We start from the raw sequence: 14,329 nt of genomic DNA, 5'->3' as shown, positions 1-14,329 counted from the left end.
TAAATACATACGCTATCCCAATTCTTACATACTCATTTGGTATAATAAAATGGACAAAAACAGACATAGAACAAATAGAGCGCACGATACGCACCACACTCACTAAACACAATAATCTACATCCAAAATCTGCAATAGAAAGACTTACTATCAAAAGAGAATATGGAGGAAGGGGCCTTATTGATTTGAATCATCTCTGTCAAAAACAAGTCGGCAATTTAAAAGCTTTTTTTCTCTTAAAATCACAGACTAGCGAAATACATAAAGCCATAGTTCAAAATGATTTTAACTATACTCCACTAAACTTACACGAAGACATAAGCTCTCTAAATACCGAAAGTAACGATCTTCAAACACAAAAACTAGATAGCTGGAAACGAAAAGTATTACACGGCCGCCATCCTCACGATCTAGAACAACCCCACATAAACACGGCAGCCTCAAACAAATGGCTTAAAATAGGAAACCTATTTCCAGAGACCGAAGGATTTATAATAGCGATACAGGATCAAATAGTCAACACTAAAAACTACAGAAAATTCATAATCAAAGACTCCTCAATACCAAACGATAAATGTCGCAAATGCCACGTTCAACCAGAGACCATCCAACACATTACCGGGGCATGTACAACACTTACACAAACAGATTACACACATAGACATAACCAAGTAGTCAACATAATTCACCAAAAGTTAGCACTAAAACACAAACTCATACAGAACACAAACACACCTTATTACAAATATAAACCACAAACAGTCTTAGAAAACGACACACATAAGCTCTATTTTGATCGCGCAATACTTACAGACAGAACCATCCACTACAATAGACCGGATATAACGCTCCAAGATAAATTAAATAAAAAAACCTATCTGATAGATATTGCTGTTCCCAACACTCATAACCTACAAAAAACAATTTCTGAAAAAATCAACAAATATACTGAACTAAAGGAGGAAGTAGCTAGAATTTGGAACCAAAATAAAGTATACATAATCCCAATAGTTCTTTCCACGACAGGTGTTATCCCAAACCATCTGTTACATAGTCTTAAACTACTAGAATTAAACGAAACTCTTTATATCACCTTACAAAAAGCCGCCATTTTAAATACATGCCGAATCGTAAGAAAGTTCTTGCAAATTGACGAACACGAAATCCCACACAACACATAATTTTAACACACCACACGCTACATTTACTTGGTTTTGACCCGTAAATGCAGAAAAACCAGTCAAAGGCTGAGAAAAAAAAATACCGAAAACAATAATAATAATAATAATAATAATAATAATAATAGCGGAAGAACAAAAAGGATGCAGGCGAGGCCACATGGGATGTAAGGAACAGCTAATAATTGATTCTACTATTCACAAACATGCGACTTCAAAAAATAGAAACCTACATTGCACATATATAGATTATAAAAAAGCTTTTGACAGTATCCCACATTCTTGGCTAATTAAAATATTACAAATATACAAAATAAACCCGAAAATAATAAACTTTTTACGTGATATTATGTCCAGATGGAAAACCACACTATACCTGACCGCGAATCGAACTAACATCACAACTAGAGAAATAATCATTAGAAAGGGGATCTATCAAGGCGATTCCTTGAGTCCTCTGTGGTTTTGCCTAGCCTTAAACCCCCTGTCATATTTGCTGCGTGGTTGTCGGGCCGGATATTGCCTCAAATACGATAAACAAGATACAATAGTCTCTCATCTTCTCATATATATGGATGATATTAAGCTATATGGAAAAACAGAAATGGAAATGCAAAAATTAATAGATACTACAGCACAATTTAGCAAAGATATTAATATGGAATTTGGTTTGGATAAATGTAGAACACTTCACATTAAACGAGGCAAGATACGGCCAGGCCATTATGTAGTTAATGATAAAGATATAATTACAGCCATGGAACCCACCGATTTGTATAAATACTTAGGATATAAACAACTTAAAGGATTAAATCACACAGAAATCAAAAACACTTTAACAATAGAATTTAAAAAACGAGTTAATGCTCTTTGTAAAACTAAACTAACAGGCAAACATCTCATTAAGTCTATAAATACATACGCTATCCCAATTCTTACATACTCATTTGGTATAATAAAATGGACAAAAACAGACATAGAACAAATAGAGCGCACGATACGCACCACACTCACTAAACACAATAATCTACATCCAAAATCTGCAATAGAAAGACTTACTATCAAAAGAGAATATGGAGGAAGGGGCCTTATTGATTTGAATCATCTCTGTCAAAAACAAGTCGGCAATTTAAAAGCTTTTTTTTCTCTTAAAATCACAGACTAGCGAAATACATAAAGCCGTAGTTCAAAATGATTTTAACTATACTCCACTAAACTTACACGAAGACATAAGCTCTCTAAATACCGAAAGTAACGATCTTCAAACACAAAAAATAGATAGCTGGAAACGAAAAGTATTACACGGCCGCCATCCTCACGATCTAGAACAACCCCACATAAACACGGCAGCCTCAAACAAATGGCTTAAAATAGGAAACCTATTTCCAGAGACCGAAGGATTTATAATAGCGATACAGGATCAAATAGTCAACACTAAAAACTACAGAAAATTCATAATCAAAGACTCCTCAATACCAAACGATAAATGCCGCAAATGCCACGTTCAACCAGAGACCATCCAACACATTACCGGGGCATGTACAACACTTACACAAACAGATTACACACATAGACATAACCAAGTAGTCAACATAATTCACCAAAAGTTAGCACTAAAACACAAACTCATACAGAACACAAACACACCTTATTACAAATATAAGCCACAAACAGTCTTAGAAAACGACACACATAAGCTCTATTTTGATCGCGCAATACTTACAGACAAAACCATCCACTACAATAGACCGGATATAACGCTCCAAGATAAATTAAATAAAATAACCTATCTGATAGATATTGCTGTTCCCAACACTCATAACCTACAAAAAACAATTTCTGAAAAAATCAACAAATATACTGAACTAAAGGAGGAAGTAGCTAGAATTTGGAACCAAAATAAAGTATACATAATCCCAATAGCTCTTTTCACGACAGGTGTTATCCCAAACCATCTGTTACATAGTCTTAAACTACTAGAATTAAACGAAACTCTTTATATCACCTTACAAAAAGCCGCCATTTTAAATACATGCCGAATCGTAAGAAAGTTCTTGCAAATTGACGAACACGAAATCCCACACAACACATAATTTTAACACACCACACGCTGCATTTACTTGGTTTTGACCCGTAAATGCAGAAAAACCAGCCAAAGGCTGAGAAAAAAAAAATACCGAAAATAATAATAATAATAATAATAATAATAAATGCCGTGTGGTTCCCGGCAGAGTAGAATAGGACCACCCCTTCCTACGCCTAGGGTGTCGTAAAAGGCGACTAAGGGCAACAAAAGCTGCATAACACCCGCGCAGCCTCCTTGGAGAGCGTGAGTGCCTCTCCAAGTGAGTATATTAGCACTCAAAAAAATACTATGATGGAGGATGATTTACAAAGGCGCATAGGGCCGCTGCCTTGGGGACGCCAGGGCGCGTCTGGAGCTGGCGCTGGACGTGGCAGCATGCGGGCCGCCAGCCAACCCCGCCGACCGGCACCACCACCTGACCGGTCGGGTTATCCACCATCCCCGCCAGTTGGCTTGGCGACGACAGAGTCCCAAGGGACTCAGCATTCGTTGCCCGCCGCTGGTGGAGTACGTCGCATGAAATGGACACCGAAAATGAACGAGAGTGTCATGCGTGCGTACTATAGGGCTGTAGGACGTGAAACCGGGCGGACTGGCTACCGGGCAGTAATGCACCGCGAGTTCCTACTGCTTGAGCCTACGCTAACTGTTACGGAACAGAACCTGGCAGATCGAGCTCGGTACATCCAACGAAAGGGCATATTTGACGCCGCCGAGCTCGAACGATTTCGACGTGAGGCTGCTCCTGAAGTCGAACCCGTGTTCACGGTGCGCAACGAAGTGTCAACGCAACAAGAAGGCGTTCGTAGCGAAGCGCCTGTGAAGGTGATCACTGAGGGAGCAGTCGCCCAAAAAGTAGAACAGATGAGAGGGATCTTGCAAGAGGCGATTTCCGAGACTCGAGGCGCTCCTCTGGAAATGAGACCGCGACTCTCTCGCCTCCCCCTCAATGCCGCGACGCGGAATGCCATTGAGGCAGCCAACAGACTGTTGCCGCCCTATTTGGAAGGCAGCCTCAGCTTGGAGGATACGGGTTCTATTCTCTTCGGCGCCGCTCTAGCGGTGCACCGCCTTGTCGGAGCCAAGACCCAGGAGTCTGGACGCGCTACTCATAAGAATAGCGACGTACCAGCCTGGAAGAGGAGAATAGAACGCCGTATCAACCTGGCCAGGGCCCTCATTGGTAGGCTGCTAGCTTTCAGGTCGGGCAACACAAGGCCAAGGATTGTGCGCTCTGTTAGAATGGCCTTCAACGGGCTAGGCATCAGCCTCGATCAGCCTGACATAGCCGATAAACTAACGGAGCGCATCGACGGCCTGAAGCAGAGAATCGCGGCATGGGGAAAGCGCATTCGCAGGTACTCTGAGAGAGTTGAGCGCTTTCGACAAAATCGCCTCTTCGTGAGTGATCAGAAAAGGTTCTATAGAAAGCTGGAGAACCCGATATCGAGCTTTGCTTCCCTAAAACCGAGTACGGTTGACCTCGTCGCCTTCTGGCGCAACATATGGTCAGGGGAGGTGGAGCACGAGGAGGGCCCTTGGATTGCGGCGGTTCAGGACGCATGTGCTAAAATCGAACCGATGAACCCAATCGCCATCTCTACGGAGGACGTCAGTGGTGCGGTCCGGCGGGCTCCGAACTGGAAAAGTCCGGGGGCCGACGGTCTGCATCACTACTGGCTGAAAGGGCTCTCGGTCTGCCATGCGACCTTGGCTCGACAATACCAAGAGGCAATAGATCGGAAGACACTCCCGAACCTTTTCACTACCGGGATCACTCACTTAGCTCCTAAGTCCACCAACACCGCAGATCCCACCAACTACCGCCCCATAACGTGTCTGACCTCCATCTACAAGACACTGACGTCCGTTCTGAGCTGTAAGATCTCACGACATATTGGTGAGTTTAATATCTTGTCTGCAGCTCAGAACGGATGTCGTGGAGGTGGTCGCGGTACAAAGGAGCTCCTTCTCATCGACTCTGTGGCGGGCCAGCTTGTCAGACGCAACCGTCGGAACTTTTCGGCCGCCTGGATCGACTACAAAAAGGCTTTCGACTCGGTACCTCATTCATGGCTCCTGAGGGTCCTCGAGCTGTACAAGGTTGACCAGGCAGTTCGAGACTTCCTCGGAGTATGTATGGGGCAATGGAGCACGGTCCTATGTCTCCAGGGCGAGCGACTGACGGGTGCGGATGACCCAATCAGGATACGGAGGGGTATTTTCCAGGGTGATTGCCTGAGTCCACTATGGTTCTGCTTGTCCTTGAACCCTCTAAGCACCCTGCTGGAGCGTTCGGGGACAGGCTTTCAGTTTCGGAGAGGAGGTACTAAAGTCTCCCACCTTCTCTACATGGACGACCTCAAATTGCTGGCACCTAACGCTGCACGCCTGCAGGAACTGCTGAAAATCACTACGGAGTTCAGCAGTTCCATCAGGATGCAGCTTGGAGTAGATAAGTGTGCGGTCGTGCATGTGGACAGGGGTCAGGTGACTCAATCGTCGCAGCTTAGTCTCGAATTAACATCATTCAAGACCCTTTCCGAAGCTGAATCTTACCGGTATCTGGGTATGTCACAATGCATAGGGGTGAAGGAAGTGGACATGAAACAGGCAGTTTGTGAAATCTTTTTTGGACGGCTGACAAAAGTTCTTCGGAGCTACTTGTCTGGAGCCAACAAGGTCCGAGCCTATAACGCTTGGGTCATGCCCACTCTCTTGTACACCTTTGGCATACTCAGATGGACTCAGACCGAACTTGACGCCCTGGACAGAAGAGTCCGCACAACTATGACGCACCATCGCATGCACCACCCTAAGTCGTCGGTCATGAGACTGTACATCCCGCGGAAGTGTGGTGGTCGAGGCATGTTAAGCGCTAAGACTATGCATAACCGCGAGGTGTGCAGCCTCAGGGCCTACTTTGAAACGAGACGGGACAGCGCTTTGCATGGTGACGTTTCAATGTGTGACAAAGGACTAACTCCCCTAGCCTTGGCCAAAGAGAACTGGCAGAAACCGGTCGTACTGAGCACCTCTGACCGGGAGACCGTATGGATGGAGAAGGAACTGCATGGACGGTTCTACAAGGCGCTTCACGCACCACACGTGGACAGTAAGGCCTCCGTGCAGTGGCTGCGATTCGGCGACCTCTTTGGGGAAACCGAAGGTTTTGTCTGTGCAATACAAGATCAGGTGGTCAAGACGAACAACTACCGAAAGCACGTCCTGAAGGATGGCACTCCCGACTTCTGTCGAGCCTGTCGTCATCCCGGTGAGTCACTCAGGCATGTGCTTTCGGGTTGTTCTGTGCTTGCTAATACTGAGTACTTGCACAGACACAACCAAGTGGCCAAGATTCTCCACCAAGAGCTTGCTCTTATGTACGGTCTCCTGGAACAGAGGATGCCGTATTACCAATACTCACCGGTGCCAGTACTCGAACGCGACGGAGTCCGGCTCTACTGGGACCTGCCTATCGCCACAGACAGGACGATACTGGCGAACAAGCCTGATATCGTGGTGATGGACAGGGCACGTTCGAGGGTATTTTTAGTGGACATCACCGTCCCGCATGACGAGAACCTCGTGAAAGCCGAGACTGAGAAAGAAAGTAAATATCTGGATCTGGCGCACGAGATTGTCGACATGTGGGGTGTGGGGTCTGCTGAAATAATCCCTATCGTAATATCTGCCAACGGTTTGATCCCGGTTAGCCTCGCTCACCATCTGAGGCAACTGGGGATCCGGGACGGTTCGCTCGCAGCCAGGATGCAGAAGGCGGTGTTACTTGACTCGGCTAGGATTGTCCGCTGGTTTCTCAGCCTACAGCCCTAACCCCCGGCCGTTTGATCTCCCTGCCGGGGCGTATTCCTCCACCCGCTTATATTTATATATGTAAGTATAAGTAAATTTACTATATTATTTATATAAGTAGTTATTATAATATATGTATCTATTATGTATTGGGCGGGCGGAGTGACATTCAGTATAATAATAATAATAATAATAATAGTTGTACACTATTAAAGGATACAAAAACAAAATTAGTACAATTAGAGGAAGATATCATAACTGATGTTGGCTGATGATGACTGATGTTGGTCCCGGTTGTTATCACGTACACCTGATAGCGATCGTTACTCATAGTAGGGAATATATCCGCCAACTCGCAATGGAGCAGCGTGGTGGATTAAGCTCTGATCCTTCTCCTACATGGGGAAAGAGGCCTATGACCAACAGTGGGATATTACAGGCTGAAGCGATCTTAACTGATGTAGGGCAAGAAATATTCTGCTCAAAATCTGGACTGGCCCGACTGGGGAAGTACCTCGATCTTATAGAAGACCACAGTTAAAATATTACACTACTTTCAAGCAATATTCTGTTCCTGTGGTGAGTAAGATGGCTCGTAGAGGGGGGGGGGGGAGGGTGTCAGGGTCGACAACGCGCTCGCTATGTCTCATGTGTTGCAGGCGTCTATTGGCTACTTGGCTTGGTTTATTTAAAAATGTTTTTAAGTTGTTACTTTTATGTATGAACATAAATCCAGTAACGGACTGTCGTGTACATACGTATAAAAGTTACTAAACAGATTTAAAAACCTTACTTGGAGTTTTTAGTCATATTATTATGTGTAAATATTTATTAATTATGTGTAAATATTTATTTATTTATTTATTTATATTAATGACGTATATAACGACTTGTGGCGTCATAATTCGATGTCGACAAACGACCTTTTTAGTGTCACATAATTAATATTGTTTATCGCGATCAAGGTAAAGCACGGAAGTCAAAGAACATTATAAAACTAGTCTTTGATTGGTAAAAATATCCTTAATTACCAGCTATTACGTCATAGCTATGTATTATCTTTAATTGACAGTGATATTCTTTGTAATTACTCTAAATATATATCATTGGTTTTAAGTTTTGTGATGGGGGACCAATTGACAAAACGTATATTGCCACGGACCACCAACTGTTTGGTAGTATTTAGTTGTAAGTACTCCCAAACGGTACTTCTTTTTTAACATTTGTTCTCACGTGTCTTAAGTTGGCTGGAAGAGATCTCTTCTAGACATAAGTCCACCAAGGCTTAACTCATACAAATACTATACAAATACTCTTTATTGTACGAAAGTAAGAAAATATAGACATGTACAAAAGGCGGTCTTATCGCTAAAAGAGCGATCTCTTCCAGACAACCTTTAGCATGAAAAGGACATGACAAAAGAATTAGACGGCATGAAGGTGTTCATACATAATATATACATATAATCATACCCGTAAATATAATAATTTACTGTGTGGCTACGGTACTAAAGAATATAGCCACCCCCTCTCTTCCCGTGGGTGTCGTAAGAGGCGACTAAGGGATAAAATAGTTCCACTGCCACCTTGGAACTTAAAAAGCCGTGTGGTGGCGGGATAACTGTCCAACTGCTGGCTTTGAAATACACAGGCCGAAGACGGGCAGCAGCGTCTTCGGTGCGACAAAGTCAGTACCTATTACGGTCACCAACCCGCCTGCCCAGCGTGGTGACTATGGGCAAAACACATGAGTTCAAGTTATTTTTGGCGTAAACTTGTGGAGGCCTATGTCCAGCAGTGGACTGTATAGCCTGTTATGATGAAATTTAGACGGTAAGTTTCCTTTTTATGTCTGCGTTGTCTGAAAGAAAAGATTAATTAGCCATAAGTCCGCCCATTGTAGTTCACTATCTGTAACCATCTTTATGCTTTGTTTGTAATATATTTTTGGTGTACAATAAAGTATAATATAAATAAATAAAAATAATATTGCAAATGAATAACTGTACTTTAAGTGCAATAAATAGTGCTTATTATAATGATTAAGCGTCTCATAAGATTCTGTCTTATTGTTCTATCAACAATAATAATTCTAAGGTCGTTTCGGCCATTATTGTAAGGAAGACCACACACGTGGATATGAAATACTTTTAGGTATCTATTCGTATACAGTGGCGTATTGTAAGATTCAGCGCCCCGGGCCATTTTAATTTGCCGCCCCATAAATTAATAGAAATAGGTAAAAGGCCGAGGATTATGGATGTGTTAGTTATTTTCGGTAAAATTTTTCAGCTGGCTTATTTAGTTATCCACTGTTGTAAAAATGGATTAACTATTCACATCCCCAGTAGCGTTCCTTCTAGAATGCCGCCCCGGACCGACGCTCTTTTGCCCACGGGTAAATACACCCATGCTCATATATTTATTTATTTGAGATCACTCTAGAGTAGTGATGCGTGTGCGTGCGCGGCACCTAAGTGGTAGTCAATTAACCATATAAGGCTCGAAAGAGGGGACAGGTCCGGAATAAAAATCACGAAATATCACAAGGAGGGGGGGGGGGGCTGTAATAAGAGATGATGATTTTGTTGAATGCGCGATTTCTAAACCAAGAAACAACTAATAAACATCCTTCAACCAACAACTTTGACGTCTCATTTTCCAAAATTTAATCAGATTGAACGATAGTAAAAAAAAAAATGCACGTGGTTTTTGGGTATGGGGGGAGGCGTTGTCTAAAACATTACGTAGTTAAATGATGATCTCCAAGCGCCGGCAGTTTCGGGTATGACCCGCTCGCGATGGATGGGTACTTTGTACAAAGATTTTTGTTTCCGGTTTGGATATCCTTATGGGTCTACCCTCGGAGAGCACGTTAAGCTGTCGGTACCGATTATTATCATAGCCACCTGATAGCGATTGTTACTCACCAAGGAATATCCGCTACCCGCAGTGGAGCAGCGCGGTAGATTAGGCTCTGGACCTTGTGCAGTGAGATGTTACAAGCTGCCCGACTAGAAAAAAAGGTCAGGTTCAACCAGATCATGTATCTGCACCGGATCAGGATAGAATGAGGCATGCCAGATCCGGCAAGCTCTATCAGGACCAGGTCTGGTCCAGACAAAGATAGCCTGATGTAAAATATAATCAAGTATGGTAAGGCATACTGGATCAGGACCCGGTCTGGTCCAGATCAGGATAGTCTGATGTAAAATATAATCAAGTATGGTAAGGCATACTGGATCAGGACCCGATCCGATCCAGATCAGGACAGCCTGATGTAAAATATAATCAAGTATGGTAAGGCATACTGGCTCAGGACCCGGTTCCGTCCAGATCAGGATAGCCTGAAAGAAATTACGCGAACTGAGCCTGAATCGGGCTATTAATGTTTTTAAGCGCACTTAGTATATATACAGTTATCAGGACAGTTTAGCACGGAGTCCATTTCTACACAGTGTAATCGTAATTGTAATTCGCAGTCGTAAGTAATAGGAAATAGTTAATTAGTAGTTAATTATTAGAAGTTAATAAATAAAATTTAATTAATAATAATAATTAATTAATAACACAAAAATAAATAAAAATAATTAATATTTAAAGTAAAAACATAAATAAATAATACATCGGAAAAAATAAACGGAAATAAACACCATAATAATTATGTTAAGTAACATATTTATAATATCAATTCGCTTTTTTTTTTGTTAAACAATTTTTTCGAGAATATACATTTGTGTTTTTTAAAAGGACCGGACCGAACCGGCTGATCAGGATGAGATGAAATTTCCTGATCTGGATCCGATCAGGAAATGTCATCTCATCCTGATCAGGTCCAGACCAATCATCTGCGTTACATGCCTTAACTAGTCCTGATCAGGCATGCCTGGTCCGGTCCTTCTAAGGAAAACGAAAGAATTTCTACTCGTGTGCGTCTGTCTATATATCTATTTGTTCATTTATTTATTTACATTTTTTTAGGCATTCACAGCATGAACCTTAGACAACCAAATATTTACATTAAATGCATATAAAATATTAATAATAATATGTTGTGTACTTAACGACTTCCATTAAGATGATCCTATGTCGAGGAAATATGTTTTTGTGTTGTGTGTTCAGAATTATAGACTCTACTATTTGACCTAATATTTATGTATTTAAGTTATATACATTTTCCATTCAAGTCTTCACATAATAATGGTACGAATAATAATATTATGGAAATTTCGTTACATCTATACAGTTACATAACAAATATAATAGAAAGACTTCTGTGATATACGCAATACTTCAGTGGCGGATATCACGACTATTCACGACCTTGATGGGCAAGGGTCGTAGGTTCATGGTTGTGCATTGTATTATAACAAAAATATTATTTGTTATATCAGATTATTAGATTCGTTTTAAATTTTTTTTTAATACAGTGATAGGCTTGCGTTTGACCACTATTTCACCTGATGATAAGTGAAAATGCGGTCTAAGATGGAGCACGCTTACCTAGTAGTAACCTGTTTACTCGCGACTTAAAGATGGCCAGGTTATAGTTTTCTGGAAACACAGACGCTGATAGAGAGTTCCATTCTTTGGCCATGATAAACAAAAATAAATAAAATTATTTATTTTTGTTTATTTTTGCATAATTTATTATTTACGTATAAACATTATCGTACACACCTGACAGCGACCATTAATCATAGTAGGGAATATAGCCGCCAACCCGCAGTGCAGCAGAGTTGTGGATATAGCTACGAATCTTCTCCTAAATGGGGGCAGAGACCTATGCCCAGCAGTGGGATGTTACAATATAGTGGTATAAATAAATAATAATAAAATGTAGTCGTCACCGGCTACTACTGGTTAGTAAATATATTTATCTACACTAATGTTGTAACATTCTACTTATGTTTCCAATACTTGACTTATAATTACTACTGTTATAGCGCAGACAACAAAACACTCAATTTAAGCAATTTCACATGATGGTATAATATCCACATCGATATCGTAAAATCTCATTATAAAATCGCGCGCATGCGCGCAGCTGCGCTCTCATTGGTTAGATTTTAATGGCGGCAAAATCACTGTGACAATACAATTTAATAAATTAAAAGTTAAAATGGATAGCGACGATGATATTTGTACGCCTCCGGATATTCTAGAATTGGCAACAAAATTAACTCACAATCTTTTGGCAGAAAAATCTAGAAAATTATATGAAAAAGAATATACTTAATAACTTATTCCGACTCCGTCTACGAGCTCTACTGCTTGCCCCGCGACCGCTACAGCTGCTGGATCAATAATTAACATTAACTTTCAAAATTGTACCATCCAAAATTTGAACAATTATTATAAATAAACTATTGTCAGCTTTTACTCTTGTTGTTTGATTAATTGCATTAGTGAAGATAAAGTAGTGTATGCAACTGCATATAACACGGGTATTAAAACACTCGTTACTATTATGAAACTCGCTGCGCTCGTTTCATAAACTCACACTCGTGTTTTAATACCCTTCATTTTATGACAGTTGCATAAACTACTATTTTATTACACTTTAGAAATTTCATTACAACTATATTTGTTCTATTAATTATTTTTATTAATATTTTAAAACGTATGAGCGTGTAATGCTTTGATGTAAAAAAATATAAGCTAGTTTTAGCAATGTGTGCCAATGTCGATAAATTTATTCCACTGTTTGTTATTGATTATTGAAGTGAACTTGAGTATCTTAATACGTGAAACAAAAAATTTGCACCCGTTTTTTACCCGCTTGCGCGGACGGAGGAGTACGAAATTTCGCACATGTTTTATAGATTACGAGTATATAGAGAAGGAGTGCAGAATGTTAATATGTTTTTAAAATTATGCTTAAAATATAGATTAAATAAATAAATAAAATATTACACACAATACCCTATATTTGAGACACACACGCTTATATAGGTACTCTTTTGTTTATTGTTACAGAAGTATAGTCTTTGACAACAGAACCTTAATAATGTTCGAAGTTATAATTTAAATGAATTATGTTCGAATTTCGAACACTGGGTGACCACTAGTTTAAATTAATATGTTTAATAAAAACACAAGGGACTGTCTACGTTTTTTTTTTTACAGTATTTAGGTAACCGATTCCAAATAATGTTTAAGACTTAAAAAATAGACATTATTTCACTTCGACAAATATAGTACAACAAACATTGTTAGGTATAATTCTAAAAGTAATCGTCAGATCATGCTTAAATTGAAATCGCACCATCATCAGCTTTGGAATGAAGAATCATTAAATATAATTTTGATAATGGAGATGATTTTTCCTATCCGAAATTCCCACGGGATCGGTAACTACGGGTGAAATCGCAAGACGTGGCTAGTTACTTCTAAATATGACTTATGTACTAAGGTCATTTGTGTACGTATTTGACGCCAATCATCATATTAAGGTCAAGCCTATGACCTTATGGTGTCTAATCATTTCCTTATAAAACAGGTATACAATAAGAACATTTTTTTTTTAATTTCTTTAAATCTTTAAACGTAACTGTTACAAGGTTTGTAAAAATAATGTGTTTTGAAGAACAAGGTCGTATGAAGATGGTTTTAATATTTCTATGCAAAAATTTAATTTTTGTAATGTAGCCTATATAAACTTAAGAATGATTGGATCGATTTTAAAAGTTCTTTATAATAAATACAGACATTTTAAATTTCAAGTCTTTAACTTCAAAAACATAGGACTTTCATACAAACTTCCAATCCCCGTTTTACCCCCTTAGGGATCGAGTTTCGTAAAATTCGTTCTAAGCGGATGTCTGCGAGGTGAGATTTATTATATCATTGTTTGAGATAGCTTGTAAATCTTATTACACTACTAACCAGACGTCCATATGTAACCGCTTACCATACGGTTGAAATCAAAATTAAAATTAATTAAAAGTGTAAAAATTAAAAGTAACAAATTACAAAGCAAACAGACAGATAGACAAAGTCTTGAATAAATATGTGCATATTACGAAATTATTGTAGCGCTGATGGAAAAAAAAAAACAGGAAAATGTTTCGATAATGACAATAACAACAATTCTTTAGATACATAACTTTTTATATTCATAAAATTCACGAATAAGGCCGAAGTCTTTGCACCTTGATCTACGTTATATACGAGCATGAAATATGAATAAAAATTTTTTAATCACATCTCCACCATTAATTACTTAAACTTTTTGTCGTTTTTATGA

General features: G+C 39.9%; 1 protein-coding gene across 1 annotated transcript in view; it reads left to right on the top strand.

The window, feature by feature from the left end:
• The window catches only part of LOC123668313 (fatty acyl-CoA reductase wat-like), a 65,247-nt gene that overhangs the window by 18,090 nt on the left and 32,828 nt on the right, over window positions 1–14,329 (top strand). The window lies entirely within an intron of this gene.

This window comes from Melitaea cinxia, chromosome 30, assembly GCF_905220565.1.
Source record: "Melitaea cinxia chromosome 30, ilMelCinx1.1, whole genome shotgun sequence".
In the NCBI taxonomy this organism is placed as follows: domain Eukaryota; kingdom Metazoa; phylum Arthropoda; class Insecta; order Lepidoptera; family Nymphalidae; genus Melitaea; species Melitaea cinxia.
The sequence above is the reverse complement of the archived record's forward strand: the minus strand, read 5'-3'. Positions and strand labels throughout refer to the sequence as shown.